The sequence below is a fragment of the Aquarana catesbeiana genome, unplaced genomic scaffold (assembly GCF_042186555.1).
Source record: "Aquarana catesbeiana isolate 2022-GZ unplaced genomic scaffold, ASM4218655v1 unanchor73, whole genome shotgun sequence".
Classification (NCBI taxonomy): Eukaryota; Metazoa; Chordata; class Amphibia; order Anura; family Ranidae; genus Aquarana; species Aquarana catesbeiana.
In genome coordinates this window covers 15616-42079 of record NW_027362732.1, presented here as the reverse complement: position 1 = coordinate 42079, position 26464 = coordinate 15616, and the positions used below count along the sequence as shown (strand labels likewise).

Genomic DNA, 26464 nt, shown 5'->3' with positions numbered 1-26464 from the left:
ACTTACCTGGCAGGGGAGATACCATGATCATGAAGGTGGTTCTCCCAGGGCGAGGCTCGGCCATTGCACTCCGGCTGTGCTGACCCCTGCGATTTCCTCAAATGCAGGAAACTCGACTGCATAATTTGTGGTAGTGGGGGACTGCGTTCGCGCTTTCCCCTGATTATTCCTGGTCAAAAGACAGCTTGACGAAAGAAACTACGGGGCCTTTATCGTTTCTACAAGGTTTCCTCCAGCCACCTGTTCCTGTCTCAGGTGGGGTCTGTGCGGGGCCTTCTACGAGGGTTCAACGCGTCAGCCACTTCTCCTGCATCAAACCCATATCTGTATGCTGCATGCTTTCCATATCCCTATGCTATGGGCTCGCCGCGGGCCTAGTTTCGCAGAACAAAGCTGCCTCGTGCCTGGATGCTTAGTCCGCCGCCCCTCTATGCAAATATATGTGTGCTGCAGTGTAGCTTGGGAGCCTGGTTGTAAACCCCTTGCGTGCATAAAGACATTTTCAGAGGCTTCCCAGGAGGGCTACCAAAAAGGAACCAATACGCCTGACTGTTCACAGGGATAATGTGCCTTGCTGATGGAATAGCTGCGACTGAGGCTAGTTTGCCAGCAGGCACCCAGAAAGCCCCTCCATAACCTGGTGGAGGCGTGCCCCTGACCGGGGGGTGCTAGAGTGACGATTCCGACTCATACTTACCTGGCAGGGGAGATACCATGATCATGAAGGTGGTTCTCCCAGGGCGAGGCTCGGCCATTGCACTCCGGCTGTGCTGACCCCTGCGATTTCCTCAAATGCAGGAAACTCGACTGCATAATTTGTGGTAGTGGGGGACTGCGTTCGCGCTTTCCCCTGATTATTCCTGGTCAAAAGACAGCTTGACGAAAGAAACTACGGGGCCTTTATCGTTTCTACAAGGTTTCCTCCAGCCACCTGTTCCTGTCTCAGGTGGGGTCTGTGCGGGGCCTTCTACGAGGGTTCAACGCGTCAGCCACTTCTCCTGCATCAAACCCATATCTGTATGCTGCATGCTTTCCATATCCCTATGCTATGGGCTCGCCGCGGGCCTAGTTTCGCAGAACAAAGCTGCCTCGTGCCTGGATGCTTAGTCCGCCGCCCCTCTATGCAAATATATGTGTGCTGCAGTGTAGCTTGGGAGCCTGGTTGTAAACCCCTTGCGTGCATAAAGACATTTTCAGAGGCTTCCCAGGAGGGCTACCAAAAAGGAACCAATACGCCTGACTGTTCACAGGGATAATGTGCCTTGCTGATGGAATAGCTGCGACTGAGGCTAGTTTGCCAGCAGGCACCCAGAAAGCCCCTCCATAACCTGGTGGAGGCGTGCCCCTGACCGGGGGGTGCTAGAGTGACGATTCCGACTCATACTTACCTGGCAGGGGAGATACCATGATCATGAAGGTGGTTCTCCCAGGGCGAGGCTCGGCCATTGCACTCCGGCTGTGCTGACCCCTGCGATTTCCTCAAATGCAGGAAACTCGACTGCATAATTTGTGGTAGTGGGGGACTGCGTTCGCGCTTTCCCCTGATTATTCCTGGTCAAAAGACAGCTTGACGAAAGAAACTACGGGGCCTTTATCGTTTCTACAAGGTTTCCTCCAGCCACCTGTTCCTGTCTCAGGTGGGGTCTGTGCGGGGCCTTCTACGAGGGTTCAACGCGTCAGCCACTTCTCCTGCATCAAACCCATATCTGTATGCTGCATGCTTTCCATATCCCTATGCTATGGGCTCGCCGCGGGCCTAGTTTCGCAGAACAAAGCTGCCTCGTGCCTGGATGCTTAGTCCGCCGCCCCTCTATGCAAATATATGTGTGCTGCAGTGTAGCTTGGGAGCCTGGTTGTAAACCCCTTGCGTGCATAAAGACATTTTCAGAGGCTTCCCAGGAGGGCTACCAAAAGGAACCAATACGCCTGACTGTTCACAGGGATAATGTGCCTTGCTGATGGAATAGCTGCGACTGAGGCTAGTTTGCCAGCAGGCACCCAGAAAGCCCCTCCATAACCTGGTGGAGGCGTGCCCCTGACCGGGGGGTGCTAGAGTGACGATTCCGACTCATACTTACCTGGCAGGGGAGATACCATGATCATGAAGGTGGTTCTCCCAGGGCGAGGCTCGGCCATTGCACTCCGGCTGTGCTGACCCCTGCGATTTCCTCAAATGCAGGAAACTCGACTGCATAATTTGTGGTAGTGGGGGACTGCGTTCGCGCTTTCCCCTGATTATTCCTGGTCAAAAGACAGCTTGACGAAAGAAACTACGGGGCCTTTATCGTTTCTACAAGGTTTCCTCCAGCCACCTGTTCCTGTCTCAGGTGGGGTCTGTGCGGGGCCTTCTACGAGGGTTCAACGCGTCAGCCACTTCTCCTGCATCAAACCCATATCTGTATGCTGCATGCTTTCCATATCCCTATGCTATGGGCTCGCCGCGGGCCTAGTTTCGCAGAACAAAGCTGCCTCGTGCCTGGATGCTTAGTCCGCCGCCCCTCTATGCAAATATATGTGTGCTGCAGTGTAGCTTGGGAGCCTGGTTGTAAACCCCTTGCGTGCATAAAGACATTTTCAGAGGCTTCCCAGGAGGGCTACCAAAAAGGAACCAATACGCCTGACTGTTCACAGGGATAATGTGCCTTGCTGATGGAATAGCTGCGACTGAGGCTAGTTTGCCAGCAGGCACCCAGAAAGCCCCTCCATAACCTGGTGGAGGCGTGCCCCTGACCGGGGGGTGCTAGAGTGACGATTCCGACTCATACTTACCTGGCAGGGGAGATACCATGATCATGAAGGTGGTTCTCCCAGGGCGAGGCTCGGCCATTGCACTCCGGCTGTGCTGACCCCTGCGATTTCCTCAAATGCAGGAAACTCGACTGCATAATTTGTGGTAGTGGGGGACTGCGTTCGCGCTTTCCCCTGATTATTCCTGGTCAAAAGACAGCTTGACGAAAGAAACTACGGGGCCTTTATCGTTTCTACAAGGTTTCCTCCAGCCACCTGTTCCTGTCTCAGGTGGGGTCTGTGCGGGGCCTTCTACGAGGGTTCAACGCGTCAGCCACTTCTCCTGCATCAAACCCATATCTGTATGCTGCATGCTTTCCATATCCCTATGCTATGGGCTCGCCGCGGGCCTAGTTTCGCAGAACAAAGCTGCCTCGTGCCTGGATGCTTAGTCCGCCGCCCCTCTATGCAAATATATGTGTGCTGCAGTGTAGCTTGGGAGCCTGGTTGTAAACCCCTTGCGTGCATAAAGACATTTTCAGAGGCTTCCCAGGAGGGCTACCAAAAAGGAACCAATACGCCTGACTGTTCACAGGGATAATGTGCCTTGCTGATGGAATAGCTGCGACTGAGGCTAGTTTGCCAGCAGGCACCCAGAAAGCCCCTCCATAACCTGGTGGAGGCGTGCCCCTGACCGGGGGGTGCTAGAGTGACGATTCCGACTCATACTTACCTGGCAGGGGAGATACCATGATCATGAAGGTGGTTCTCCCAGGGCGAGGCTCGGCCATTGCACTCCGGCTGTGCTGACCCCTGCGATTTCCTCAAATGCAGGAAACTCGACTGCATAATTTGTGGTAGTGGGGGACTGCGTTCGCGCTTTCCCCTGATTATTCCTGGTCAAAAGACAGCTTGACGAAAGAAACTACGGGGCCTTTATCGTTTCTACAAGGTTTCCTCCAGCCACCTGTTCCTGTCTCAGGTGGGGTCTGTGCGGGGCCTTCTACGAGGGTTCAACGCGTCAGCCACTTCTCCTGCATCAAACCCATATCTGTATGCTGCATGCTTTCCATATCCTATGCTATGGGCTCGCCGCGGGCCTAGTTTCGCAGAACAAAGCTGCCTCGTGCCTGGATGCTTAGTCCGCCGCCCCTCTATGCAAATATATGTGTGCTGCAGTGTAGCTTGGGAGCCTGGTTGTAAACCCCTTGCGTGCATAAAGACATTTTCAGAGGCTTCCCAGGAGGGCTACCAAAAAGGAACCAATACGCCTGACTGTTCACAGGGATAATGTGCCTTGCTGATGGAATAGCTGCGACTGAGGCTAGTTTGCCAGCAGGCACCCAGAAAGCCCCTCCATAACCTGGTGGAGGCGTGCCCCTGACCGGGGGGTGCTAGAGTGACGATTCCGACTCATACTTACCTGGCAGGGGAGATACCATGATCATGAAGGTGGTTCTCCCAGGGCGAGGCTCGGCCATTGCACTCCGGCTGTGCTGACCCCTGCGATTTCCTCAAATGCAGGAAACTCGACTGCATAATTTGTGGTAGTGGGGGACTGCGTTCGCGCTTTCCCCTGATTATTCCTGGTCAAAAGACAGCTTGACGAAAGAAACTACGGGGCCTTTATCGTTTCTACAAGGTTTCCTCCAGCCACCTGTTCCTGTCTCAGGTGGGGTCTGTGCGGGGCCTTCTACGAGGGTTCAACGCGTCAGCCACTTCTCCTGCATCAAACCCATATCTGTATGCTGCATGCTTTCCATATCCCTATGCTATGGGCTCGCCGCGGCCTAGTTTCGCAGAACAAAGCTGCCTCGTGCCTGGATGCTTAGTCCGCCGCCCCTCTATGCAAATATATGTGTGCTGCAGTGTAGCTTGGGAGCCTGGTTGTAAACCCCTTGCGTGCATAAAGACATTTTCAGAGGCTTCCCAGGAGGGCTACCAAAAAGGAACCAATACGCCTGACTGTTCACAGGGATAATGTGCCTTGCTGATGGAATAGCTGCGACTGAGGCTAGTTTGCCAGCAGGCACCCAGAAAGCCCCTCCATAACCTGGTGGAGGCGTGCCCCTGACCGGGGGGTGCTAGAGTGACGATTCCGACTCATACTTACCTGGCAGGGGAGATACCATGATCATGAAGGTGGTTCTCCCAGGGCGAGGCTCGGCCATTGCACTCCGGCTGTGCTGACCCCTGCGATTTCCTCAAATGCAGGAAACTCGACTGCATAATTTGTGGTAGTGGGGGACTGCGTTCGCGCTTTCCCCTGATTATTCCTGGTCAAAAGACAGCTTGACGAAAGAAACTACGGGGCCTTTATCGTTTCTACAAGGTTTCCTCCAGCCACCTGTTCCTGTCTCAGGTGGGGTCTGTGCGGGGCCTTCTACGAGGGTTCAACGCGTCAGCCACTTCTCCTGCATCAAACCCATATCTGTATGCTGCATGCTTTCCATATCCCTATGCTATGGGCTCGCCGCGGGCCTAGTTTCGCAGAACAAAGCTGCCTCGTGCCTGGATGCTTAGTCCGCCGCCCCTCTATGCAAATATATGTGTGCTGCAGTGTAGCTTGGGAGCCTGGTTGTAAACCCCTTGCGTGCATAAAGACATTTTCAGAGGCTTCCCAGGAGGGCTACCAAAAAGGAACCAATACGCCTGACTGTTCACAGGGATAATGTGCCTTGCTGATGGAATAGCTGCGACTGAGGCTAGTTTGCCAGCAGGCACCCAGAAAGCCCCTCCATAACCTGGTGGAGGCGTGCCCCTGACCGGGGGGTGCTAGAGTGACGATTCCGACTCATACTTACCTGGCAGGGGAGATACCATGATCATGAAGGTGGTTCTCCCAGGGCGAGGCTCGGCCATTGCACTCCGGCTGTGCTGACCCCTGCGATTTCCTCAAATGCAGGAAACTCGACTGCATAATTTGTGGTAGTGGGGGACTGCGTTCGCGCTTTCCCCTGATTATTCCTGGTCAAAAGACAGCTTGACGAAAGAAACTACGGGGCCTTTATCGTTTCTACAAGGTTTCCTCCAGCCACCTGTTCCTGTCTCAGGTGGGGTCTGTGCGGGGCCTTCTACGAGGGTTCAACGCGTCAGCCACTTCTCCTGCATCAAACCCATATCTGTATGCTGCATGCTTTCCATATCCCTATGCTATGGGCTCGCCGCGGGCCTAGTTTCGCAGAACAAAGCTGCCTCGTGCCTGGATGCTTAGTCCGCCGCCCCTCTATGCAAATATATGTGTGCTGCAGTGTAGCTTGGGAGCCTGGTTGTAAACCCCTTGCGTGCATAAAGACATTTTCAGAGGCTTCCCAGGAGGGCTACCAAAAAGGAACCAATACGCCTGACTGTTCACAGGGATAATGTGCCTTGCTGATGGAATAGCTGCGACTGAGGCTAGTTTGCCAGCAGGCACCCAGAAAGCCCCTCCATAACCTGGTGGAGGCGTGCCCCTGACCGGGGGGTGCTAGAGTGACGATTCCGACTCATACTTACCTGGCAGGGGAGATACCATGATCATGAAGGTGGTTCTCCCAGGGCGAGGCTCGGCCATTGCACTCCGGCTGTGCTGACCCCTGCGATTTCCTCAAATGCAGGAAACTCGACTGCATAATTTGTGGTAGTGGGGGACTGCGTTCGCGCTTTCCCCCTGATTATTCCTGGTCAAAAGACAGCTTGACGAAAGAAACTACGGGGCCTTTATCGTTTCTACAAGGTTTCCTCCAGCCACCTGTTCCTGTCTCAGGTGGGGTCTGTGCGGGGCCTTCTACGAGGGTTCAACGCGTCAGCCACTTCTCCTGCATCAAACCCATATCTGTATGCTGCATGCTTTCCATATCCCTATGCTATGGGCTCGCCGCGGGCCTAGTTTCGCAGAACAAAGCTGCCTCGTGCCTGGATGCTTAGTCCGCCGCCCCTCTATGCAAATATATGTGTGCTGCAGTGTAGCTTGGGAGCCTGGTTGTAAACCCCTTGCGTGCATAAAGACATTTTCAGAGGCTTCCCAGGAGGGCTACCAAAAAGGAACCAATACGCCTGACTGTTCACAGGGATAATGTGCCTTGCTGATGGAATAGCTGCGACTGAGGCTAGTTTGCCAGCAGGCACCCAGAAAGCCCCTCCATAACCTGGTGGAGGCGTGCCCCTGACCGGGGGGTGCTAGAGTGACGATTCCGACTCATACTTACCTGGTCGAGGGGGAGATACCATGATCATGAAGGTGGTTCTCCCAGGGCGAGGCTCGGCCATTGCACTCCGGCTGTGCTGACCCCTGCGATTTCCTCAAATGCAGGAAACTCGACTGCATAATTTGTGGTAGTGGGGGACTGCGTTCGCGCTTTCCCCTGATTATTCCTGGTCAAAAGACAGCTTGACGAAAGAAACTACGGGGCCTTTATCGTTTCTACAAGGTTTCCTCCAGCCACCTGTTCCTGTCTCAGGTGGGGTCTGTGCGGGGCCTTCTACGAGGGTTCAACGCGTCAGCCACTTCTCCTGCATCAAACCCATATCTGTATGCTGCATGCTTTCCATATCCCTATGCTATGGGCTCGCCGCGGGCCTAGTTTCGCAGAACAAAGCTGCCTCGTGCCTGGATGCTTAGTCCGCCGCCCCTCTATGCAAATATATGTGTGCTGCAGTGTAGCTTGGGAGCCTGGTTGTAAACCCCTTGCGTGCATAAAGACATTTTCAGAGGCTTCCAGGAGGGCTACCAAAAAGGAACCAATACGCCTGACTGTTCACAGGGATAATGTGCCTTGCTGATGGAATAGCTGCGACTGAGGCTAGTTTGCCAGCAGGCACCCAGAAAGCCCCTCCATAACCTGGTGGAGGCGTGCCCCTGACCGGGGGGTGCTAGAGTGACGATTCCGACTCATACTTACCTGGCAGGGGAGATACCATGATCATGAAGGTGGTTCTCCCAGGGCGAGGCTCGGCCATTGCACTCCGGCTGTGCTGACCCCTGCGATTTCCTCAAATGCAGGAAACTCGACTGCATAATTTGTGGTAGTGGGGGACTGCGTTCGCGCTTTCCCCTGATTATTCCTGGTCAAAAGACAGCTTGACGAAAGAAACTACGGGGCCTTTATCGTTTCTACAAGGTTTCCTCCAGCCACCTGTTCCTGTCTCAGGTGGGGTCTGTGCGGGGCCTTCTACGAGGGTTCAACGCGTCAGCCACTTCTCCTGCATCAAACCCATATCTGTATGCTGCATGCTTTCCATATCCCTATGCTATGGGCTCGCCGCGGGCCTAGTTTCGCAGAACAAAGCTGCCTCGTGCCTGGATGCTTAGTCCGCCGCCCCTCTATGCAAATATATGTGTGCTGCAGTGTAGCTTGGGAGCCTGGTTGTAAACCCCTTGCGTGCATAAAGACATTTTCAGAGGCTTCCCAGGAGGGCTACCAAAAAGGAACCAATACGCCTGACTGTTCACAGGGATAATGTGCCTTGCTGATGGAATAGCTGCGACTGAGGCTAGTTTGCCAGCAGGCACCCAGAAAGCCCCTCCATAACCTGGTGGAGGCGTGCCCCTGACCGGGGGGTGCTAGAGTGACGATTCCGACTCATACTTACCTGGCAGGGGAGATACCATGATCATGAAGGTGGTTCTCCCAGGGCGAGGCTCGGCCATTGCACTCCGGCTGTGCTGACCCCTGCGATTTCCTCAAATGCAGGAAACTCGACTGCATAATTTGTGGTAGTGGGGGACTGCGTTCGCGCTTTCCCTGATTATTCCTGGTCAAAAGACAGCTTGACGAAAGAAACTACGGGGCCTTTATCGTTTCTACAAGGTTTCCTCCAGCCACCTGTTCCTGTCTCAGGTGGGGTCTGTGCGGGGCCTTCTACGAGGGTTCAACGCGTCAGCCACTTCTCCTGCATCAAACCCATATCTGTATGCTGCATGCTTTCCATATCCCTATGCTATGGGCTCGCCGCGGGCCTAGTTTCGCAGAACAAAGCTGCCTCGTGCCTGGATGCTTAGTCCGCCGCCCCTCTATGCAAATATATGTGTGCTGCAGTGTAGCTTGGGAGCCTGGTTGTAAACCCCTTGCGTGCATAAAGACATTTTCAGAGGCTTCCCAGGAGGGCTACCAAAAAGGAACCAATACGCCTGACTGTTCACAGGGATAATGTGCCTTGCTGATGGAATAGCTGCGACTGAGGCTAGTTTGCCAGCAGGCACCCAGAAAGCCCCTCCATAACCTGGTGGAGGCGTGCCCCTGACCGGGGGGTGCTAGAGTGACGATTCCGACTCATACTTACCTGGCAGGGGAGATACCATGATCATGAAGGTGGTTCTCCCAGGGCGAGGCTCGGCCATTGCACTCCGGCTGTGCTGACCCCTGCGATTTCCTCAAATGCAGGAAACTCGACTGCATAATTTGTGGTAGTGGGGGACTGCGTTCGCGCTTTCCCCTGATTATTCCTGGTCAAAAGACAGCTTGACGAAAGAAACTACGGGGCCTTTATCGTTTCTACAAGGTTTCCTCCAGCCACCTGTTCCTGTCTCAGGTGGGGTCTGTGCGGGGCCTTCTACGAGGGTTCAACGCGTCAGCCACTTCTCCTGCATCAAACCCATATCTGTATGCTGCATGCTTTCCATATCCCTATGCTATGGGCTCGCCGCGGGCCTAGTTTCGCAGAACAAAGCTGCCTCGTGCCTGGATGCTTAGTCCGCCGCCCCTCTATGCAAATATATGTGTGCTGCAGTGTAGCTTGGGAGCCTGGTTGTAAACCCCTTGCGTGCATAAAGACATTTTCAGAGGCTTCCCAGGAGGGCTACCAAAAAGGAACCAATACGCCTGACTGTTCACAGGGATAATGTGCCTTGCTGATGGAATAGCTGCGACTGAGGCTAGTTTGCCAGCAGGCACCCAGAAAGCCCCTCCATAACCTGGTGGAGGCGTGCCCCTGACCGGGGGGTGCTAGAGTGACGATTCCGACTCATACTTACCTGGCAGGGGAGATACCATGATCATGAAGGTGGTTCTCCCAGGGCGAGGCTCGGCCATTGCACTCCGGCTGTGCTGACCCCTGCGATTTCCTCAAATGCAGGAAACTCGACTGCATAATTTGTGGTAGTGGGGGACTGCGTTCGCGCTTTCCCCTGATTATTCCTGGTCAAAAGACAGCTTGACGAAAGAAACTACGGGGCCTTTATCGTTTCTACAAGGTTTCCTCCAGCCACCTGTTCCTGTCTCAGGTGGGGTCTGTGCGGGGCCTTCTACGAGGGTTCAACGCGTCAGCCACTTCTCCTGCATCAAACCCATATCTGTATGCTGCATGCTTTCCATATCCCTATGCTATGGGCTCGCCGCGGGCCTAGTTTCGCAGAACAAAGCTGCCTCGTGCCTGGATGCTTAGTCCGCCGCCCCTCTATGCAAATATATGTGTGCTGCAGTGTAGCTTGGGAGCCTGGTTGTAAACCCCTTGCGTGCATAAAGACATTTTCAGAGGCTTCCCAGGAGGGCTACCAAAAAGGAACCAATACGCCTGACTGTTCACAGGGATAATGTGCCTTGCTGATGGAATAGCTGCGACTGAGGCTAGTTTGCCAGCAGGCACCCAGAAAGCCCCTCCATAACCTGGTGGAGGCGTGCCCCTGACCGGGGGGTGCTAGAGTGACGATTCCGACTCATACTTACCTGGCAGGGGAGATACCATGATCATGAAGGTGGTTCTCCCAGGGCGAGGCTCGGCCATTGCACTCCGGCTGTGCTGACCCCTGCGATTTCCTCAAATGCAGGAAACTCGACTGCATAATTTGTGGTAGTGGGGGACTGCGTTCGCGCTTTCCCCTGATTATTCCTGGTCAAAAGACAGCTTGACGAAAGAAACTACGGGGCCTTTATCGTTTCTACAAGGTTTCCTCCAGCCACCTGTTCCTGTCTCAGGTGGGGTCTGTGCGGGGCCTTCTACGAGGGTTCAACGCGTCAGCCACTTCTCCTGCATCAAACCCATATCTGTATGCTGCATGCTTTCCATATCCCTATGCTATGGGCTCGCCGCGGGCCTAGTTTCGCAGAACAAAGCTGCCTCGTGCCTGGATGCTTAGTCCGCCGCCCCTCTATGCAAATATATGTGTGCTGCAGTGTAGCTTGGGAGCCTGGTTGTAAACCCCTTGCGTGCATAAAGACATTTTCAGAGGCTTCCCAGGAGGGCTACCAAAAAGGAACCAATACGCCTGACTGTTCACAGGGATAATGTGCCTTGCTGATGGAATAGCTGCGACTGAGGCTAGTTTGCCAGCAGGCACCCAGAAAGCCCCTCCATAACCTGGTGGAGGCGTGCCCCTGACCGGGGGGTGCTAGAGTGACGATTCCGACTCATACTTACCTGGCAGGGGAGATACCATGATCATGAAGGTGGTTCTCCCAGGGCGAGGCTCGGCCATTGCACTCCGGCTGTGCTGACCCCTGCGATTTCCTCAAATGCAGGAAACTCGACTGCATAATTTGTGGTAGTGGGGGACTGCGTTCGCGCTTTCCCCTGATTATTCCTGGTCAAAAGACAGCTTGACGAAAGAAACTACGGGGCCTTTATCGTTTCTACAAGGTTTCCTCCAGCCACCTGTTCCTGTCTCAGGTGGGGTCTGTGCGGGGCCTTCTACGAGGGTTCAACGCGTCAGCCACTTCTCCTGCATCAAACCCATATCTGTATGCTGCATGCTTTCCATATCCCTATGCTATGGGCTCGCCGCGGGCCTAGTTTCGCAGAACAAAGCTGCCTCGTGCCTGGATGCTTAGTCCGCCGCCCCTCTATGCAAATATATGTGTGCTGCAGTGTAGCTTGGGAGCCTGGTTGTAAACCCCTTGCGTGCATAAAGACATTTTCAGAGGCTTCCCAGGAGGGCTACCAAAAAGGAACCAATACGCCTGACTGTTCACAGGGATAATGTGCCTTGCTGATGGAATAGCTGCGACTGAGGCTAGTTTGCCAGCAGGCACCCAGAAAGCCCCTCCATAACCTGGTGGAGGCGTGCCCCTGACCGGGGGGTGCTAGAGTGACGATTCCGACTCATACTTACCTGGCAGGGGAGATACCATGATCATGAAGGTGGTTCTCCCAGGGCGAGGCTCGGCCATTGCACTCCGGCTGTGCTGACCCCTGCGATTTCCTCAAATGCAGGAAACTCGACTGCATAATTTGTGGTAGTGGGGGACTGCGTTCGCGCTTTCCCCTGATTATTCCTGGTCAAAAGACAGCTTGACGAAAGAAACTACGGGGCCTTTATCGTTTCTACAAGGTTTCCTCCAGCCACCTGTTCCTGTCTCAGGTGGGGTCTGTGCGGGGCCTTCTACGAGGGTTCAACGCGTCAGCCACTTCTCCTGCATCAAACCCATATCTGTATGCTGCATGCTTTCCATATCCCTATGCTATGGGCTCGCCGCGGGCCTAGTTTCGCAGAACAAAGCTGCCTCGTGCCTGGATGCTTAGTCCGCCGCCCCTCTATGCAAATATATGTGTGCTGCAGTGTAGCTTGGGAGCCTGGTTGTAAACCCCTTGCGTGCATAAAGACATTTTCAGAGGCTTCCCAGGAGGGCTACCAAAAAGGAACCAATACGCCTGACTGTTCACAGGGATAATGTGCCTTGCTGATGGAATAGCTGCGACTGAGGCTAGTTTGCCAGCAGGCACCCAGAAAGCCCCTCCATAACCTGGTGGAGGCGTGCCCCTGACCGGGGGGTGCTAGAGTGACGATTCCGACTCATACTTACCTGGCAGGGGAGATACCATGATCATGAAGGTGGTTCTCCCAGGGCGAGGCTCGGCCATTGCACTCCGGCTGTGCTGACCCCTGCGATTTCCTCAAATGCAGGAAACTCGACTGCATAATTTGTGGTAGTGGGGGACTGCGTTCGCGCTTTCCCCTGATTATTCCTGGTCAAAAGACAGCTTGACGAAAGAAACTACGGGGCCTTTATCGTTTCTACAAGGTTTCCTCCAGCCACCTGTTCCTGTCTCAGGTGGGGTCTGTGCGGGGCCTTCTACGAGGGTTCAACGCGTCAGCCACTTCTCCTGCATCAAACCCATATCTGTATGCTGCATGCTTTCCATATCCCTATGCTATGGGCTCGCCGCGGGCCTAGTTTCGCAGAACAAAGCTGCCTCGTGCCTGGATGCTTAGTCCGCCGCCCCTCTATGCAAATATATGTGTGCTGCAGTGTAGCTTGGGAGCCTGGTTGTAAACCCCTTGCGTGCATAAAGACATTTTCAGAGGCTTCCCAGGAGGGCTACCAAAAAGGAACCAATACGCCTGACTGTTCACAGGGATAATGTGCCTTGCTGATGGAATAGCTGCGACTGAGGCTAGTTTGCCAGCAGGCACCCAGAAAGCCCCTCCATAACCTGGTGGAGGCGTGCCCCTGACCGGGGGGTGCTAGAGTGACGATTCCGACTCATACTTACCTGGCAGGGGAGATACCATGATCATGAAGGTGGTTCTCCCAGGGCGAGGCTCGGCCATTGCACTCCGGCTGTGCTGACCCCTGCGATTTCCTCAAATGCAGGAAACTCGACTGCATAATTTGTGGTAGTGGGGGACTGCGTTCGCGCTTTCCCCTGATTATTCCTGGTCAAAAGACAGCTTGACGAAAGAAACTACGGGGCCTTTATCGTTTCTACAAGGTTTCCTCCAGCCACCTGTTCCTGTCTCAGGTGGGGTCTGTGCGGGGCCTTCTACGAGGGTTCAACGCGTCAGCCACTTCTCCTGCATCAAACCCATATCTGTATGCTGCATGCTTTCCATATCCCTATGCTATGGGCTCGCCGCGGGCCTAGTTTCGCAGAACAAAGCTGCCTCGTGCCTGGATGCTTAGTCCGCCGCCCCTCTATGCAAATATATGTGTGCTGCAGTGTAGCTTGGGAGCCTGGTTGTAAACCCCTTGCGTGCATAAAGACATTTTCAGAGGCTTCCCAGGAGGGCTACCAAAAAGGAACCAATACGCCTGACTGTTCACAGGGATAATGTGCCTTGCTGATGGAATAGCTGCGACTGAGGCTAGTTTGCCAGCAGGCACCCAGAAAGCCCCTCCATAACCTGGTGGAGGCGTGCCCCTGACCGGGGGGTGCTAGAGTGACGATTCCGACTCATACTTACCTGGCAGGGGAGATACCATGATCATGAAGGTGGTTCTCCCAGGGCGAGGCTCGGCCATTGCACTCCGGCTGTGCTGACCCCTGCGATTTCCTCAAATGCAGGAAACTCGACTGCATAATTTGTGGTAGTGGGGGACTGCGTTCGCGCTTTCCCCTGATTATTCCTGGTCAAAAGACAGCTTGACGAAAGAAACTACGGGGCCTTTATCGTTTCTACAAGGTTTCCTCCAGCCACCTGTTCCTGTCTCAGGTGGGGTCTGTGCGGGGCCTTCTACGAGGGTTCAACGCGTCAGCCACTTCTCCTGCATCAAACCCATATCTGTATGCTGCATGCTTTCCATATCCCTATGCTATGGGCTCGCCGCGGGCCTAGTTTCGCAGAACAAAGCTGCCTCGTGCCTGGATGCTTAGTCCGCCGCCCCTCTATGCAAATATATGTGTGCTGCAGTGTAGCTTGGGAGCCTGGTTGTAAACCCCTTGCGTGCATAAAGACATTTTCAGAGGCTTCCCAGGAGGGCTACCAAAAAGGAACCAATACGCCTGACTGTTCACAGGGATAATGTGCCTTGCTGATGGAATAGCTGCGACTGAGGCTAGTTTGCCAGCAGGCACCCAGAAAGCCCCTCCATAACCTGGTGGAGGCGTGCCCCTGACCGGGGGGTGCTAGAGTGACGATTCCGACTCATACTTACCTGGCAGGGGAGATACCATGATCATGAAGGTGGTTCTCCCAGGGCGAGGCTCGGCCATTGCACTCCGGCTGTGCTGACCCCTGCGATTTCCTCAAATGCAGGAAACTCGACTGCATAATTTGTGGTAGTGGGGGACTGCGTTCGCGCTTTCCCCTGATTATTCCTGGTCAAAAGACAGCTTGACGAAAGAAACTACGGGGCCTTTATCGTTTCTACAAGGTTTCCTCCAGCCACCTGTTCCTGTCTCAGGTGGGGTCTGTGCGGGGCCTTCTACGAGGGTTCAACGCGTCAGCCACTTCTCCTGCATCAAACCCATATCTGTATGCTGCATGCTTTCCATATCCCTATGCTATGGGCTCGCCGCGGGCCTAGTTTCGCAGAACAAAGCTGCCTCGTGCCTGGATGCTTAGTCCGCCGCCCCTCTATGCAAATATATGTGTGCTGCAGTGTAGCTTGGGAGCCTGGTTGTAAACCCCTTGCGTGCATAAAGACATTTTCAGAGGCTTCCCAGGAGGGCTACCAAAAAGGAACCAATACGCCTGACTGTTCACAGGGATAATGTGCCTTGCTGATGGAATAGCTGCGACTGAGGCTAGTTTGCCAGCAGGCACCCAGAAAGCCCCTCCATAACCTGGTGGAGGCGTGCCCCTGACCGGGGGGTGCTAGAGTGACGATTCCGACTCATACTTACCTGGCAGGGGAGATACCATGATCATGAAGGTGGTTCTCCCAGGGCGAGGCTCGGCCATTGCACTCCGGCTGTGCTGACCCCTGCGATTTCCTCAAATGCAGGAAACTCGACTGCATAATTTGTGGTAGTGGGGGACTGCGTTCGCGCTTTCCCCTGATTATTCCTGGTCAAAAGACAGCTTGACGAAAGAAACTACGGGGCCTTTATCGTTTCTACAAGGTTTCCTCCAGCCACCTGTTCCTGTCTCAGGTGGGGTCTGTGCGGGGCCTTCTACGAGGGTTCAACGCGTCAGCCACTTCTCCTGCATCAAACCCATATCTGTATGCTGCATGCTTTCCATATCCCTATGCTATGGGCTCGCCGCGGGCCTAGTTTCGCAGAACAAAGCTGCCTCGTGCCTGGATGCTTAGTCCGCCGCCCCTCTATGCAAATATATGTGTGCTGCAGTGTAGCTTGGGAGCCTGGTTGTAAACCCCTTGCGTGCATAAAGACATTTTCAGAGGCTTCCCAGGAGGGCTACCAAAAAGGAACCAATACGCCTGACTGTTCACAGGGATAATGTGCCTTGCTGATGGAATAGCTGCGACTGAGGCTAGTTTGCCAGCAGGCACCCAGAAAGCCCCTCCATAACCTGGTGGAGGCGTGCCCCTGACCGGGGGGTGCTAGAGTGACGATTCCGACTCATACTTACCTGGCAGGGGAGATACCATGATCATGAAGGTGGTTCTCCCAGGGCGAGGCTCGGCCATTGCACTCCGGCTGTGCTGACCCCTGCGATTTCCTCAAATGCAGGAAACTCGACTGCATAATTTGTGGTAGTGGGGGACTGCGTTCGCGCTTTCCCCTGATTATTCCTGGTCAAAAGACAGCTTGACGAAAGAAACTACGGGGCCTTTATCGTTTCTACAAGGTTTCCTCCAGCCACCTGTTCCTGTCTCAGGTGGGGTCTGTGCGGGGCCTTCTACGAGGGTTCAACGCGTCAGCCACTTCTCCTGCATCAAACCCATATCTGTATGCTGCATGCTTTCCATATCCCTATGCTATGGGCTCGCCGCGGGCCTAGTTTCGCAGAACAAAGCTGCCTCGTGCCTGGATGCTTAGTCCGCCGCCCCTCTATGCAAATATATGTGTGCTGCAGTGTAGCTTGGGAGCCTGGTTGTAAACCCCTTGCGTGCATAAAGACATTTTCAGAGGCTTCCCAGGAGGGCTACCAAAAAGGAACCAATACGCCTGACTGTTCACAGGGATAATGTGCCTTGCTGATGGAATAGCTGCGACTGAGGCTAGTTTGCCAGCAGGCACCCAGAAAGCCCCTCCATAACCTGGTGGAGGCGTGCCCCTGACCGGGGGGTGCTAGAGTGACGATTCCGACTCATACTTACCTGGCAGGGGAGATACCATGATCATGAAGGTGGTTCTCCCAGGGCGAGGCTCGGCCATTGCACTCCGGCTGTGCTGACCCCTGCGATTTCCTCAAATGCAGGAAACTCGACTGCATAATTTGTGGTAGTGGGGGACTGCGTTCGCGCTTTCCCCTGATTATTCCTGGTCAAAAGACAGCTTGACGAAAGAAACTACGGGGCCTTTATCGTTTCTACAAGGTTTCCTCCAGCCACCTGTTCCTGTCTCAGGTGGGGTCTGTGCGGGGCCTTCTACGAGGGTTCAACGCGTCAGCCACTTCTCCTGCATCAAACCCATATCTGTATGCTGCATGCTTTCCATATCCCTATGCTATGGGCTCGCCGCGGGCCTAGTTTCGCAGAACAAAGCTGCCTCGTGCCTGGATGCTTAGTCCGCCGCCCCTCTATGCAAATATATGTGTGCTGCAGTGTAGCTTGGGAGCCTGGTTGTAAACCCCTTGCGTGCATAAAGACATTTTCAGAGGCTTCCCAGGAGGGCTACCAAAAAGGAACCAATACGCCTGACTGTTCACAGGGATAATGTGCCTTGCTGATGGAATAGCTGCGACTGAGGCTAGTTTGCCAGCAGGCACCCAGAAAGCCCCTCCATAACCTGGTGGAGGCGTGCCCCTGACCGGGGGGTGCTAGAGTGACGATTCCGACTCATACTTACCTGGCAGGGGAGATACCATGATCATGAAGGTGGTTCTCCCAGGGCGAGGCTCGGCCATTGCACTCCGGCTGTGCTGACCCCTGCGATTTCCTCAAATGCAGGAAACTCGACTGCATAATTTGTGGTAGTGGGGGACTGCGTTCGCGCTTTCCCCTGATTATTCCTGGTCAAAAGACAGCTTGACGAAAGAAACTACGGGGCCTTTATCGTTTCTACAAGGTTTCCTCCAGCCACCTGTTCCTGTCTCAGGTGGGGTCTGTGCGGGGCCTTCTACGAGGGTTCAACGCGTCAGCCACTTCTCCTGCATCAAACCCATATCTGTATGCTGCATGCTTTCCATATCCCTATGCTATGGGCTCGCCGCGGGCCTAGTTTCGCAGAACAAAGCTGCCTCGTGCCTGGATGCTTAGTCCGCCGCCCCTCTATGCAAATATATGTGTGCTGCAGTGTAGCTTGGGAGCCTGGTTGTAAACCCCTTGCGTGCATAAAGACATTTTCAGAGGCTTCCCAGGAGGGCTACCAAAAAGGAACCAATACGCCTGACTGTTCACAGGGATAATGTGCCTTGCTGATGGAATAGCTGCGACTGAGGCTAGTTTGCCAGCAGGCACCCAGAAAGCCCCTCCATAACCTGGTGGAGGCGTGCCCCTGACCGGGGGGTGCTAGAGTGACGATTCCGACTCATACTTACCTGGCAGGGGAGATACCATGATCATGAAGGTGGTTCTCCCAGGGCGAGGCTCGGCCATTGCACTCCGGCTGTGCTGACCCCTGCGATTTCCTCAAATGCAGGAAACTCGACTGCATAATTTGTGGTAGTGGGGGACTGCGTTCGCGCTTTCCCCTGATTATTCCTGGTCAAAAGACAGCTTGACGAAAGAAACTACGGGGCCTTTATCGTTTCTACAAGGTTTCCTCCAGCCACCTGTTCCTGTCTCAGGTGGGGTCTGTGCGGGGCCTTCTACGAGGGTTCAACGCGTCAGCCACTTCTCCTGCATCAAACCCATATCTGTATGCTGCATGCTTTCCATATCCCTATGCTATGGGCTCGCCGCGGGCCTAGTTTCGCAGAACAAAGCTGCCTCGTGCCTGGATGCTTAGTCCGCCGCCCCTCTATGCAAATATATGTGTGCTGCAGTGTAGCTTGGGAGCCTGGTTGTAAACCCCTTGCGTGCATAAAGACATTTTCAGAGGCTTCCCAGGAGGGCTACCAAAAAGGAACCAATACGCCTGACTGTTCACAGGGATAATGTGCCTTGCTGATGGAATAGCTGCGACTGAGGCTAGTTTGCCAGCAGGCACCCAGAAAGCCCCTCCATAACCTGGTGGAGGCGTGCCCCTGACCGGGGGGTGCTAGAGTGACGATTCCGACTCATACTTACCTGGCAGGGGAGATACCATGATCATGAAGGTGGTTCTCCCAGGGCGAGGCTCGGCCATTGCACTCCGGCTGTGCTGACCCCTGCGATTTCCTCAAATGCAGGAAACTCGACTGCATAATTTGTGGTAGTGGGGGACTGCGTTCGCGCTTTCCCCTGATTATTCCTGGTCAAAAGACAGCTTGACGAAAGAAACTACGGGGCCTTTATCGTTTCTACAAGGTTTCCTCCAGCCACCTGTTCCTGTCTCAGGTGGGGTCTGTGCGGGGCCTTCTACGAGGGTTCAACGCGTCAGCCACTTCTCCTGCATCAAACCCATATCTGTATGCTGCATGCTTTCCATATCCCTATGCTATGGGCTCGCCGCGGGCCTAGTTTCGCAGAACAAAGCTGCCTCGTGCCTGGATGCTTAGTCCGCCGCCCCTCTATGCAAATATATGTGTGCTGCAGTGTAGCTTGGGAGCCTGGTTGTAAACCCCTTGCGTGCATAAAGACATTTTCAGAGGCTTCCCAGGAGGGCTACCAAAAAGGAACCAATACGCCTGACTGTTCACAGGGATAATGTGCCTTGCTGATGGAATAGCTGCGACTGAGGCTAGTTTGCCAGCAGGCACCCAGAAAGCCCCTCCATAACCTGGTGGAGGCGTGCCCCTGACCGGGGGGTGCTAGAGTGACGATTCCGACTCATACTTACCTGGCAGGGGAGATACCATGATCATGAAGGTGGTTCTCCCAGGGCGAGGCTCGGCCATTGCACTCCGGCTGTGCTGACCCCTGCGATTTCCTCAAATGCAGGAAACTCGACTGCATAATTTGTGGTAGTGGGGGACTGCGTTCGCGCTTTCCCCTGATTATTCCTGGTCAAAAGACAGCTTGACGAAAGAAACTACGGGGCCTTTATCGTTTCTACAAGGTTTCCTCCAGCCACCTGTTCCTGTCTCAGGTGGGGTCTGTGCGGGGCCTTCTACGAGGGTTCAACGCGTCAGCCACTTCTCCTGCATCAAACCCATATCTGTATGCTGCATGCTTTCCATATCCCTATGCTATGGGCTCGCCGCGGGCCTAGTTTCGCAGAACAAAGCTGCCTCGTGCCTGGATGCTTAGTCCGCCGCCCCTCTATGCAAATATATGTGTGCTGCAGTGTAGCTTGGGAGCCTGGTTGTAAACCCCTTGCGTGCATAAAGACATTTTCAGAGGCTTCCCAGGAGGGCTACCAAAAAGGAACCAATACGCCTGACTGTTCACAGGGATAATGTGCCTTGCTGATGGAATAGCTGCGACTGAGGCTAGTTTGCCAGCAGGCACCCAGAAAGCCCCTCCATAACCTGGTGGAGGCGTGCCCCTGACCGGGGGGTGCTAGAGTGACGATTCCGACTCATACTTACCTGGCAGGGGAGATACCATGATCATGAAGGTGGTTCTCCCAGGGCGAGGCTCGGCCATTGCACTCCGGCTGTGCTGACCCCTGCGATTTCCTCAAATGCAGGAAACTCGACTGCATAATTTGTGGTAGTGGGGGACTGCGTTCGCGCTTTCCCCTGATTATTCCTGGTCAAAAGACAGCTTGACGAAAGAAACTACGGGGCCTTTATCGTTTCTACAAGGTTTCCTCCAGCCACCTGTTCCTGTCTCAGGTGGGGTCTGTGCGGGGCCTTCTACGAGGGTTCAACGCGTCAGCCACTTCTCCTGCATCAAACCCATATCTGTATGCTGCATGCTTTCCATATCCCTATGCTATGGGCTCGCCGCGGGCCTAGTTTCGCAGAACAAAGCTGCCTCGTGCCTGGATGCTTAGTCCGCCGCCCCTCTATGCAAATATATGTGTGCTGCAGTGTAGCTTGGGAGCCTGGTTGTAAACCCCTTGCGTGCATAAAGACATTTTCAGAGGCTTCCCAGGAGGGCTACCAAAAAGGAACCAATACGCCTGACTGTTCACAGGGATAATGTGCCTTGCTGATGGAATAGCTGCGACTGAGGCTAGTTTGCCAGCAGGCACCCAGAAAGCCCCTCCATAACCTGGTGGAGGCGTGCCCCTGACCGGGGGGTGCTAGAGTGACGATTCCGACTCATACTTACCTGGCAGGGGAGATACCATGATCATGAAGGTGGTTCTCCCAGGGCGAGGCTCGGCCATTGCACTCCGGCTGTGCTGACCCCTGCGATTTCCTCAAATGCAGGAAACTCGACTGCATAATTTGTGGTAGTGGGGGACTGCGTTCGCGCTTTCCCCTGATTATTCCTGGTCAAAAGACAGCTTGACGAAAGAAACTACGGGGCCTTTATCGTTTCTACAAGGTTTCCTCCAGCCACCTGTTCCTGTCTCAGGTGGGGTCTGTGCGGGGCCTTCTACGAGGGTTCAACGCGTCAGCCACTTCTCCTGCATCAAACCCATATCTGTATGCTGCATGCTTTCCATATCCCTATGCTATGGGCTCGCCGCGGGCCTAGTTTCGCAGAACAAAGCTGCCTCGTGCCTGGATGCTTAGTCCGCCGCCCCTCTATGCAAATATATGTGTGCTGCAGTGTAGCTTGGGAGCCTGGTTGTAAACCCCTTGCGTGCATAAAGACATTTTCAGAGGCTTCCCAGGAGGGCTACCAAAAAGGAACCAATACGCCTGACTGTTCACAGGGATAATGTGCCTTGCTGATGGAATAGCTGCGACTGAGGCTAGTTTGCCAGCAGGCACCCAGAAAGCCCCTCCATAACCTGGTGGAGGCGTGCCCCTGACCGGGGGGTGCTAGAGTGACGATTCCGACTCATACTTACCTGGCAGGGGAGATACCATGATCATGAAGGTGGTTCTCCCAGGGCGAGGCTCGGCCATTGCACTCCGGCTGTGCTGACCCCTGCGATTTCCTCAAATGCAGGAAACTCGACTGCATAATTTGTGGTAGTGGGGGACTGCGTTCGCGCTTTCCCCTGATTATTCCTGGTCAAAAGACAGCTTGACGAAAGAAACTACGGGGCCTTTATCGTTTCTACAAGGTTTCCTCCAGCCACCTGTTCCTGTCTCAGGTGGGGTCTGTGCGGGGCCTTCTACGAGGGTTCAACGCGTCAGCCACTTCTCCTGCATCAAACCCATATCTGTATGCTGCATGCTTTCCATATCCCTATGCTATGGGCTCGCCGCGGGCCTAGTTTCGCAGAACAAAGCTGCCTCGTGCCTGGATGCTTAGTCCGCCGCCCCTCTATGCAAATATATGTGTGCTGCAGTGTAGCTTGGGAGCCTGGTTGTAAACCCCTTGCGTGCATAAAGACATTTTCAGAGGCTTCCCAGGAGGGCTACCAAAAAGGAACCAATACGCCTGACTGTTCACAGGGATAATGTGCCTTGCTGATGGAATAGCTGCGACTGAGGCTAGTTTGCCAGCAGGCACCCAGAAAGCCCCTCCATAACCTGGTGGAGGCGTGCCCCTGACCGGGGGGTGCTAGAGTGACGATTCCGACTCATACTTACCTGGCAGGGGAGATACCATGATCATGAAGGTGGTTCTCCCAGGGCGAGGCTCGGCCATTGCACTCCGGCTGTGCTGACCCCTGCGATTTCCTCAAATGCAGGAAACTCGACTGCATAATTTGTGGTAGTGGGGGACTGCGTTCGCGCTTTCCCCTGATTATTCCTGGTCAAAAGACAGCTTGACGAAAGAAACTACGGGGCCTTTATCGTTTCTACAAGGTTTCCTCCAGCCACCTGTTCCTGTCTCAGGTGGGGTCTGTGCGGGGCCTTCTACGAGGGTTCAACGCGTCAGCCACTTCTCCTGCATCAAACCCATATCTGTATGCTGCATGCTTTCCATATCCCTATGCTATGGGCTCGCCGCGGGCCTAGTTTCGCAGAACAAAGCTGCCTCGTGCCTGGATGCTTAGTCCGCCGCCCCTCTATGCAAATATATGTGTGCTGCAGTGTAGCTTGGGAGCCTGGTTGTAAACCCCTTGCGTGCATAAAGACATTTTCAGAGGCTTCCCAGGAGGGCTACCAAAAAGGAACCAATACGCCTGACTGTTCACAGGGATAATGTGCCTTGCTGATGGAATAGCTGCGACTGAGGCTAGTTTGCCAGCAGGCACCCAGAAAGCCCCTCCATAACCTGGTGGAGGCGTGCCCCTGACCGGGGGGTGCTAGAGTGACGATTCCGACTCATACTTACCTGGCAGGGGAGATACCATGATCATGAAGGTGGTTCTCCCAGGGCGAGGCTCGGCCATTGCACTCCGGCTGTGCTGACCCCTGCGATTTCCTCAAATGCAGGAAACTCGACTGCATAATTTGTGGTAGTGGGGGACTGCGTTCGCGCTTTCCCCTGATTATTCCTGGTCAAAAGACAGCTTGACGAAAGAAACTACGGGGCCTTTATCGTTTCTACAAGGTTTCCTCCAGCCACCTGTTCCTGTCTCAGGTGGGGTCTGTGCGGGGCCTTCTACGAGGGTTCAACGCGTCAGCCACTTCTCCTGCATCAAACCCATATCTGTATGCTGCATGCTTTCCATATCCCTATGCTATGGGCTCGCCGCGGGCCTAGTTTCGCAGAACAAAGCTGCCTCGTGCCTGGATGCTTAGTCCGCCGCCCCTCTATGCAAATATATGTGTGCTGCAGTGTAGCTTGGGAGCCTGGTTGTAAACCCCTTGCGTGCATAAAGACATTTTCAGAGGCTTCCCAGGAGGGCTACCAAAAAGGAACCAATACGCCTGACTGTTCACAGGGATAATGTGCCTTGCTGATGGAATAGCTGCGACTGAGGCTAGTTTGCCAGCAGGCACCCAGAAAGCCCCTCCATAACCTGGTGGAGGCGTGCCCCTGACCGGGGGGTGCTAGAGTGACGATTCCGACTCATACTTACCTGGCAGGGGAGATACCATGATCATGAAGGTGGTTCTCCCAGGGCGAGGCTCGGCCATTGCACTCCAGCTGTGCTGACCCCTGCGATTTCCTCAAATGCAGGAAACTCGACTGCATAATTTGTGGTAGTGGGGGACTGCGTTCGCGCTTTCCCCTGATTATTCCTGGTCAAAAGACAGCTTGACGAAAGAAACTACGGGGCCTTTATCGTTTCTACAAGGTTTCCTCCAGCCACCTGTTCCTGTCTCAGGTGGGGTCTGTGCGGGGCCTTCTACGAGGGTTCAACGCGTCAGCCACTTCTCCTGCATCAAACCCATATCTGTATGCTGCATGCTTTCCATATCCCTATGCTATGGGCTCGCCGCGGGCCTAGTTTCGCAGAACAAAGCTGCCTCGTGCCTGGATGCTTAGTCCGCCGCCCCTCTATGCAAATATATGTGTGCTGCAGTGTAGCTTGGGAGCCTGGTTGTAAACCCCTTGCGTGCATAAAGACATTTTCAGAGGCTTCCCAGGAGGGCTACCAAAAAGGAACCAATACGCCTGACTGTTCACAGGGATAATGTGCCTTGCTGATGGAATAGCTGCGACTGAGGCTAGTTTGCCAGCAGGCACCCAGAAAGCCCCTCCATAACCTGGTGGAGGCGTGCCCCTGACCGGGGGGTGCTAGAGTGACGATTCCGACTCATACTTACCTGGCAGGGGAGATACCATGATCATGAAGGTGGTTCTCCCAGGGCGAGGCTCGGCCATTGCACTCCGGCTGTGCTGACCCCTGCGATTTCCTCAAATGCAGGAAACTCGACTGCATAATTTGTGGTAGTGGGGGACTGCGTTCGCGCTTTCCCCTGATTATTCCTGGTCAAAAGACAGCTTGACGAAAGAAACTACGGGGCCTTTATCGTTTCTACAAGGTTTCCTCCAGCCACCTGTTCCTGTCTCAGGTGGGGTCTGTGCGGGGCCTTCTACGAGGGTTCAACGCGTCAGCCACTTCTCCTGCATCAAACCCATATCTGTATGCTGCATGCTTTCCATATCCCTATGCTATGGGCTCGCCGCGGGCCTAGTTTCGCAGAACAAAGCTGCCTCGTGCCTGGATGCTTAGTCCGCCGCCCCTCTATGCAAATATATGTGTGCTGCAGTGTAGCTTGGGAGCCTGGTTGTAAACCCCTTGCGTGCATAAAGACATTTTCAGAGGCTTCCCAGGAGGGCTACCAAAAAGGAACCAATACGCCTGACTGTTCACAGGGATAATGTGCCTTGCTGATGGAATAGCTGCGACTGAGGCTAGTTTGCCAGCAGGCACCCAGAAAGCCCCTCCATAACCTGGTGGAGGCGTGCCCCTGACCGGGGGGTGCTAGAGTGACGATTCCGACTCATACTTACCTGGCAGGGGAGATACCATGATCATGAAGGTGGTTCTCCCAGGGCGAGGCTCGGCCATTGCACTCCGGCTGTGCTGACCCCTGCGATTTCCTCAAATGCAGGAAACTCGACTGCATAATTTGTGGTAGTGGGGGACTGCGTTCGCGCTTTCCCCTGATTATTCCTGGTCAAAAGACAGCTTGACGAAAGAAACTACGGGGCCTTTATCGTTTCTACAAGGTTTCCTCCAGCCACCTGTTCCTGTCTCAGGTGGGGTCTGTGCGGGGCCTTCTACGAGGGTTCAACGCGTCAGCCACTTCTCCTGCATCAAACCCATATCTGTATGCTGCATGCTTTCCATATCCCTATGCTATGGGCTCGCCGCGGGCCTAGTTTCGCAGAACAAAGCTGCCTCGTGCCTGGATGCTTAGTCCGCCGCCCCTCTATGCAAATATATGTGTGCTGCAGTGTAGCTTGGGAGCCTGGTTGTAAACCCCTTGCGTGCATAAAGACATTTTCAGAGGCTTCCCAGGAGGGCTACCAAAAAGGAACCAATACGCCTGACTGTTCACAGGGATAATGTGCCTTGCTGATGGAATAGCTGCGACTGAGGCTAGTTTGCCAGCAGGCACCCAGAAAGCCCCTCCATAACCTGGTGGAGGCGTGCCCCTGACCGGGGGGTGCTAGAGTGACGATTCCGACTCATACTTACCTGGCAGGGGAGATACCATGATCATGAAGGTGGTTCTCCCAGGGCGAGGCTCGGCCATTGCACTCCGGCTGTGCTGACCCCTGCGATTTCCTCAAATGCAGGAAACTCGACTGCATAATTTGTGGTAGTGGGGGACTGCGTTCGCGCTTTCCCCTGATTATTCCTGGTCAAAAGACAGCTTGACGAAAGAAACTACGGGGCCTTTATCGTTTCTACAAGGTTTCCTCCAGCCACCTGTTCCTGTCTCAGGTGGGGTCTGTGCGGGGCCTTCTACGAGGGTTCAACGCGTCAGCCACTTCTCCTGCATCAAACCCATATCTGTATGCTGCATGCTTTCCATATCCCTATGCTATGGGCTCGCCGCGGGCCTAGTTTCGCAGAACAAAGCTGCCTCGTGCCTGGATGCTTAGTCCGCCGCCCCTCTATGCAAATATATGTGTGCTGCAGTGTAGCTTGGGAGCCTGGTTGTAAACCCCTTGCGTGCATAAAGACATTTTCAGAGGCTTCCCAGGAGGGCTACCAAAAAGGAACCAATACGCCTGACTGTTCACAGGGATAATGTGCCTTGCTGATGGAATAGCTGCGACTGAGGCTAGTTTGCCAGCAGGCACCCAGAAAGCCCCTCCATAACCTGGTGGAGGCGTGCCCCTGACCGGGGGGTGCTAGAGTGACGATTCCGACTCATACTTACCTGGCAGGGGAGATACCATGATCATGAAGGTGGTTCTCCCAGGGCGAGGCTCGGCCATTGCACTCCGGCTGTGCTGACCCCTGCGATTTCCTCAAATGCAGGAAACTCGACTGCATAATTTGTGGTAGTGGGGGACTGCGTTCGCGCTTTCCCCTGATTATTCCTGGTCAAAAGACAGCTTGACGAAAGAAACTACGGGGC

General features: G+C 54.4%; 39 non-coding genes across 39 annotated transcripts; all 39 read left to right on the top strand.

Moving 5' to 3' along the window:
- Window positions 1–162, top strand: LOC141122688 (U1 spliceosomal RNA; the record flags this gene model as incomplete). The annotated part of the gene is made up of 1 exon (XR_012240694.1): window positions 1–162. It is a non-coding gene; the product is annotated as a U1 spliceosomal RNA (small nuclear RNA).
- Window positions 163–689: 527 nt separating this feature from the next.
- On the top strand, window positions 690–853 carry LOC141122685 (U1 spliceosomal RNA). The gene has a single exon (XR_012240691.1). It is a non-coding gene; the product is annotated as a U1 spliceosomal RNA (small nuclear RNA).
- Window positions 854–1380: 527 nt separating this feature from the next.
- Window positions 1381–1544, top strand: LOC141122683 (U1 spliceosomal RNA). Its single transcript, XR_012240690.1, has one exon. It is a non-coding gene; the product is annotated as a U1 spliceosomal RNA (small nuclear RNA).
- Window positions 1545–2070: 526 nt separating this feature from the next.
- On the top strand, window positions 2071–2234 carry LOC141122681 (U1 spliceosomal RNA). Its single transcript, XR_012240688.1, has one exon. It is a non-coding gene; the product is annotated as a U1 spliceosomal RNA (small nuclear RNA).
- Window positions 2235–2761: 527 nt separating this feature from the next.
- Window positions 2762–2925, top strand: LOC141122680 (U1 spliceosomal RNA). Its single transcript, XR_012240687.1, has one exon. It is a non-coding gene; the product is annotated as a U1 spliceosomal RNA (small nuclear RNA).
- A 527-nt stretch (window positions 2926–3452) lies between these two features.
- Window positions 3453–3616, top strand: LOC141122679 (U1 spliceosomal RNA). Its single transcript, XR_012240686.1, has one exon. It is a non-coding gene; the product is annotated as a U1 spliceosomal RNA (small nuclear RNA).
- A 526-nt stretch (window positions 3617–4142) lies between these two features.
- On the top strand, window positions 4143–4306 carry LOC141122678 (U1 spliceosomal RNA). Its single transcript, XR_012240685.1, has one exon. It is a non-coding gene; the product is annotated as a U1 spliceosomal RNA (small nuclear RNA).
- A 526-nt stretch (window positions 4307–4832) lies between these two features.
- On the top strand, window positions 4833–4996 carry LOC141122677 (U1 spliceosomal RNA). The gene has a single exon (XR_012240684.1). It is a non-coding gene; the product is annotated as a U1 spliceosomal RNA (small nuclear RNA).
- A 527-nt stretch (window positions 4997–5523) lies between these two features.
- Window positions 5524–5687, top strand: LOC141122739 (U1 spliceosomal RNA). Its single transcript, XR_012240743.1, has one exon. It is a non-coding gene; the product is annotated as a U1 spliceosomal RNA (small nuclear RNA).
- A 527-nt stretch (window positions 5688–6214) lies between these two features.
- Window positions 6215–6378, top strand: LOC141122676 (U1 spliceosomal RNA). The gene has a single exon (XR_012240683.1). It is a non-coding gene; the product is annotated as a U1 spliceosomal RNA (small nuclear RNA).
- Window positions 6379–6906: 528 nt separating this feature from the next.
- Window positions 6907–7073, top strand: LOC141122689 (U1 spliceosomal RNA). Its single transcript, XR_012240695.1, has one exon. It is a non-coding gene; the product is annotated as a U1 spliceosomal RNA (small nuclear RNA).
- A 526-nt stretch (window positions 7074–7599) lies between these two features.
- Window positions 7600–7763, top strand: LOC141122738 (U1 spliceosomal RNA). The gene has a single exon (XR_012240742.1). It is a non-coding gene; the product is annotated as a U1 spliceosomal RNA (small nuclear RNA).
- Window positions 7764–8290: 527 nt separating this feature from the next.
- Window positions 8291–8454, top strand: LOC141122686 (U1 spliceosomal RNA). The gene has a single exon (XR_012240692.1). It is a non-coding gene; the product is annotated as a U1 spliceosomal RNA (small nuclear RNA).
- Window positions 8455–8980: 526 nt separating this feature from the next.
- LOC141122737 (U1 spliceosomal RNA) lies at window positions 8981–9144 on the top strand. The gene has a single exon (XR_012240741.1). It is a non-coding gene; the product is annotated as a U1 spliceosomal RNA (small nuclear RNA).
- Window positions 9145–9671: 527 nt separating this feature from the next.
- LOC141122736 (U1 spliceosomal RNA) lies at window positions 9672–9835 on the top strand. The gene has a single exon (XR_012240740.1). It is a non-coding gene; the product is annotated as a U1 spliceosomal RNA (small nuclear RNA).
- A 527-nt stretch (window positions 9836–10362) lies between these two features.
- Window positions 10363–10526, top strand: LOC141122735 (U1 spliceosomal RNA). Its single transcript, XR_012240739.1, has one exon. It is a non-coding gene; the product is annotated as a U1 spliceosomal RNA (small nuclear RNA).
- Window positions 10527–11053: 527 nt separating this feature from the next.
- LOC141122733 (U1 spliceosomal RNA) lies at window positions 11054–11217 on the top strand. The gene has a single exon (XR_012240737.1). It is a non-coding gene; the product is annotated as a U1 spliceosomal RNA (small nuclear RNA).
- Window positions 11218–11744: 527 nt separating this feature from the next.
- On the top strand, window positions 11745–11908 carry LOC141122732 (U1 spliceosomal RNA). Its single transcript, XR_012240736.1, has one exon. It is a non-coding gene; the product is annotated as a U1 spliceosomal RNA (small nuclear RNA).
- Window positions 11909–12435: 527 nt separating this feature from the next.
- LOC141122731 (U1 spliceosomal RNA) lies at window positions 12436–12599 on the top strand. Its single transcript, XR_012240735.1, has one exon. It is a non-coding gene; the product is annotated as a U1 spliceosomal RNA (small nuclear RNA).
- Window positions 12600–13126: 527 nt separating this feature from the next.
- On the top strand, window positions 13127–13290 carry LOC141122730 (U1 spliceosomal RNA). Its single transcript, XR_012240734.1, has one exon. It is a non-coding gene; the product is annotated as a U1 spliceosomal RNA (small nuclear RNA).
- A 527-nt stretch (window positions 13291–13817) lies between these two features.
- On the top strand, window positions 13818–13981 carry LOC141122729 (U1 spliceosomal RNA). Its single transcript, XR_012240733.1, has one exon. It is a non-coding gene; the product is annotated as a U1 spliceosomal RNA (small nuclear RNA).
- Window positions 13982–14508: 527 nt separating this feature from the next.
- Window positions 14509–14672, top strand: LOC141122728 (U1 spliceosomal RNA). The gene has a single exon (XR_012240732.1). It is a non-coding gene; the product is annotated as a U1 spliceosomal RNA (small nuclear RNA).
- Window positions 14673–15199: 527 nt separating this feature from the next.
- LOC141122727 (U1 spliceosomal RNA) lies at window positions 15200–15363 on the top strand. Its single transcript, XR_012240731.1, has one exon. It is a non-coding gene; the product is annotated as a U1 spliceosomal RNA (small nuclear RNA).
- A 527-nt stretch (window positions 15364–15890) lies between these two features.
- Window positions 15891–16054, top strand: LOC141122726 (U1 spliceosomal RNA). Its single transcript, XR_012240730.1, has one exon. It is a non-coding gene; the product is annotated as a U1 spliceosomal RNA (small nuclear RNA).
- A 527-nt stretch (window positions 16055–16581) lies between these two features.
- Window positions 16582–16745, top strand: LOC141122725 (U1 spliceosomal RNA). The gene has a single exon (XR_012240729.1). It is a non-coding gene; the product is annotated as a U1 spliceosomal RNA (small nuclear RNA).
- Window positions 16746–17272: 527 nt separating this feature from the next.
- Window positions 17273–17436, top strand: LOC141122724 (U1 spliceosomal RNA). The gene has a single exon (XR_012240728.1). It is a non-coding gene; the product is annotated as a U1 spliceosomal RNA (small nuclear RNA).
- Window positions 17437–17963: 527 nt separating this feature from the next.
- LOC141122722 (U1 spliceosomal RNA) lies at window positions 17964–18127 on the top strand. The gene has a single exon (XR_012240726.1). It is a non-coding gene; the product is annotated as a U1 spliceosomal RNA (small nuclear RNA).
- A 527-nt stretch (window positions 18128–18654) lies between these two features.
- Window positions 18655–18818, top strand: LOC141122721 (U1 spliceosomal RNA). Its single transcript, XR_012240725.1, has one exon. It is a non-coding gene; the product is annotated as a U1 spliceosomal RNA (small nuclear RNA).
- Window positions 18819–19345: 527 nt separating this feature from the next.
- Window positions 19346–19509, top strand: LOC141122720 (U1 spliceosomal RNA). Its single transcript, XR_012240724.1, has one exon. It is a non-coding gene; the product is annotated as a U1 spliceosomal RNA (small nuclear RNA).
- Window positions 19510–20036: 527 nt separating this feature from the next.
- LOC141122719 (U1 spliceosomal RNA) lies at window positions 20037–20200 on the top strand. Its single transcript, XR_012240723.1, has one exon. It is a non-coding gene; the product is annotated as a U1 spliceosomal RNA (small nuclear RNA).
- A 527-nt stretch (window positions 20201–20727) lies between these two features.
- LOC141122718 (U1 spliceosomal RNA) lies at window positions 20728–20891 on the top strand. Its single transcript, XR_012240722.1, has one exon. It is a non-coding gene; the product is annotated as a U1 spliceosomal RNA (small nuclear RNA).
- Window positions 20892–21418: 527 nt separating this feature from the next.
- On the top strand, window positions 21419–21582 carry LOC141122717 (U1 spliceosomal RNA). The gene has a single exon (XR_012240721.1). It is a non-coding gene; the product is annotated as a U1 spliceosomal RNA (small nuclear RNA).
- A 527-nt stretch (window positions 21583–22109) lies between these two features.
- LOC141122715 (U1 spliceosomal RNA) lies at window positions 22110–22273 on the top strand. Its single transcript, XR_012240720.1, has one exon. It is a non-coding gene; the product is annotated as a U1 spliceosomal RNA (small nuclear RNA).
- A 527-nt stretch (window positions 22274–22800) lies between these two features.
- On the top strand, window positions 22801–22964 carry LOC141122714 (U1 spliceosomal RNA). The gene has a single exon (XR_012240719.1). It is a non-coding gene; the product is annotated as a U1 spliceosomal RNA (small nuclear RNA).
- Window positions 22965–23491: 527 nt separating this feature from the next.
- Window positions 23492–23655, top strand: LOC141122687 (U1 spliceosomal RNA). Its single transcript, XR_012240693.1, has one exon. It is a non-coding gene; the product is annotated as a U1 spliceosomal RNA (small nuclear RNA).
- A 527-nt stretch (window positions 23656–24182) lies between these two features.
- LOC141122713 (U1 spliceosomal RNA) lies at window positions 24183–24346 on the top strand. The gene has a single exon (XR_012240718.1). It is a non-coding gene; the product is annotated as a U1 spliceosomal RNA (small nuclear RNA).
- Window positions 24347–24873: 527 nt separating this feature from the next.
- Window positions 24874–25037, top strand: LOC141122712 (U1 spliceosomal RNA). Its single transcript, XR_012240717.1, has one exon. It is a non-coding gene; the product is annotated as a U1 spliceosomal RNA (small nuclear RNA).
- Window positions 25038–25564: 527 nt separating this feature from the next.
- On the top strand, window positions 25565–25728 carry LOC141122710 (U1 spliceosomal RNA). Its single transcript, XR_012240715.1, has one exon. It is a non-coding gene; the product is annotated as a U1 spliceosomal RNA (small nuclear RNA).
- Window positions 25729–26255: 527 nt separating this feature from the next.
- On the top strand, window positions 26256–26419 carry LOC141122709 (U1 spliceosomal RNA). The gene has a single exon (XR_012240714.1). It is a non-coding gene; the product is annotated as a U1 spliceosomal RNA (small nuclear RNA).
- Window positions 26420–26464: the final 45 nt, after the last annotated feature.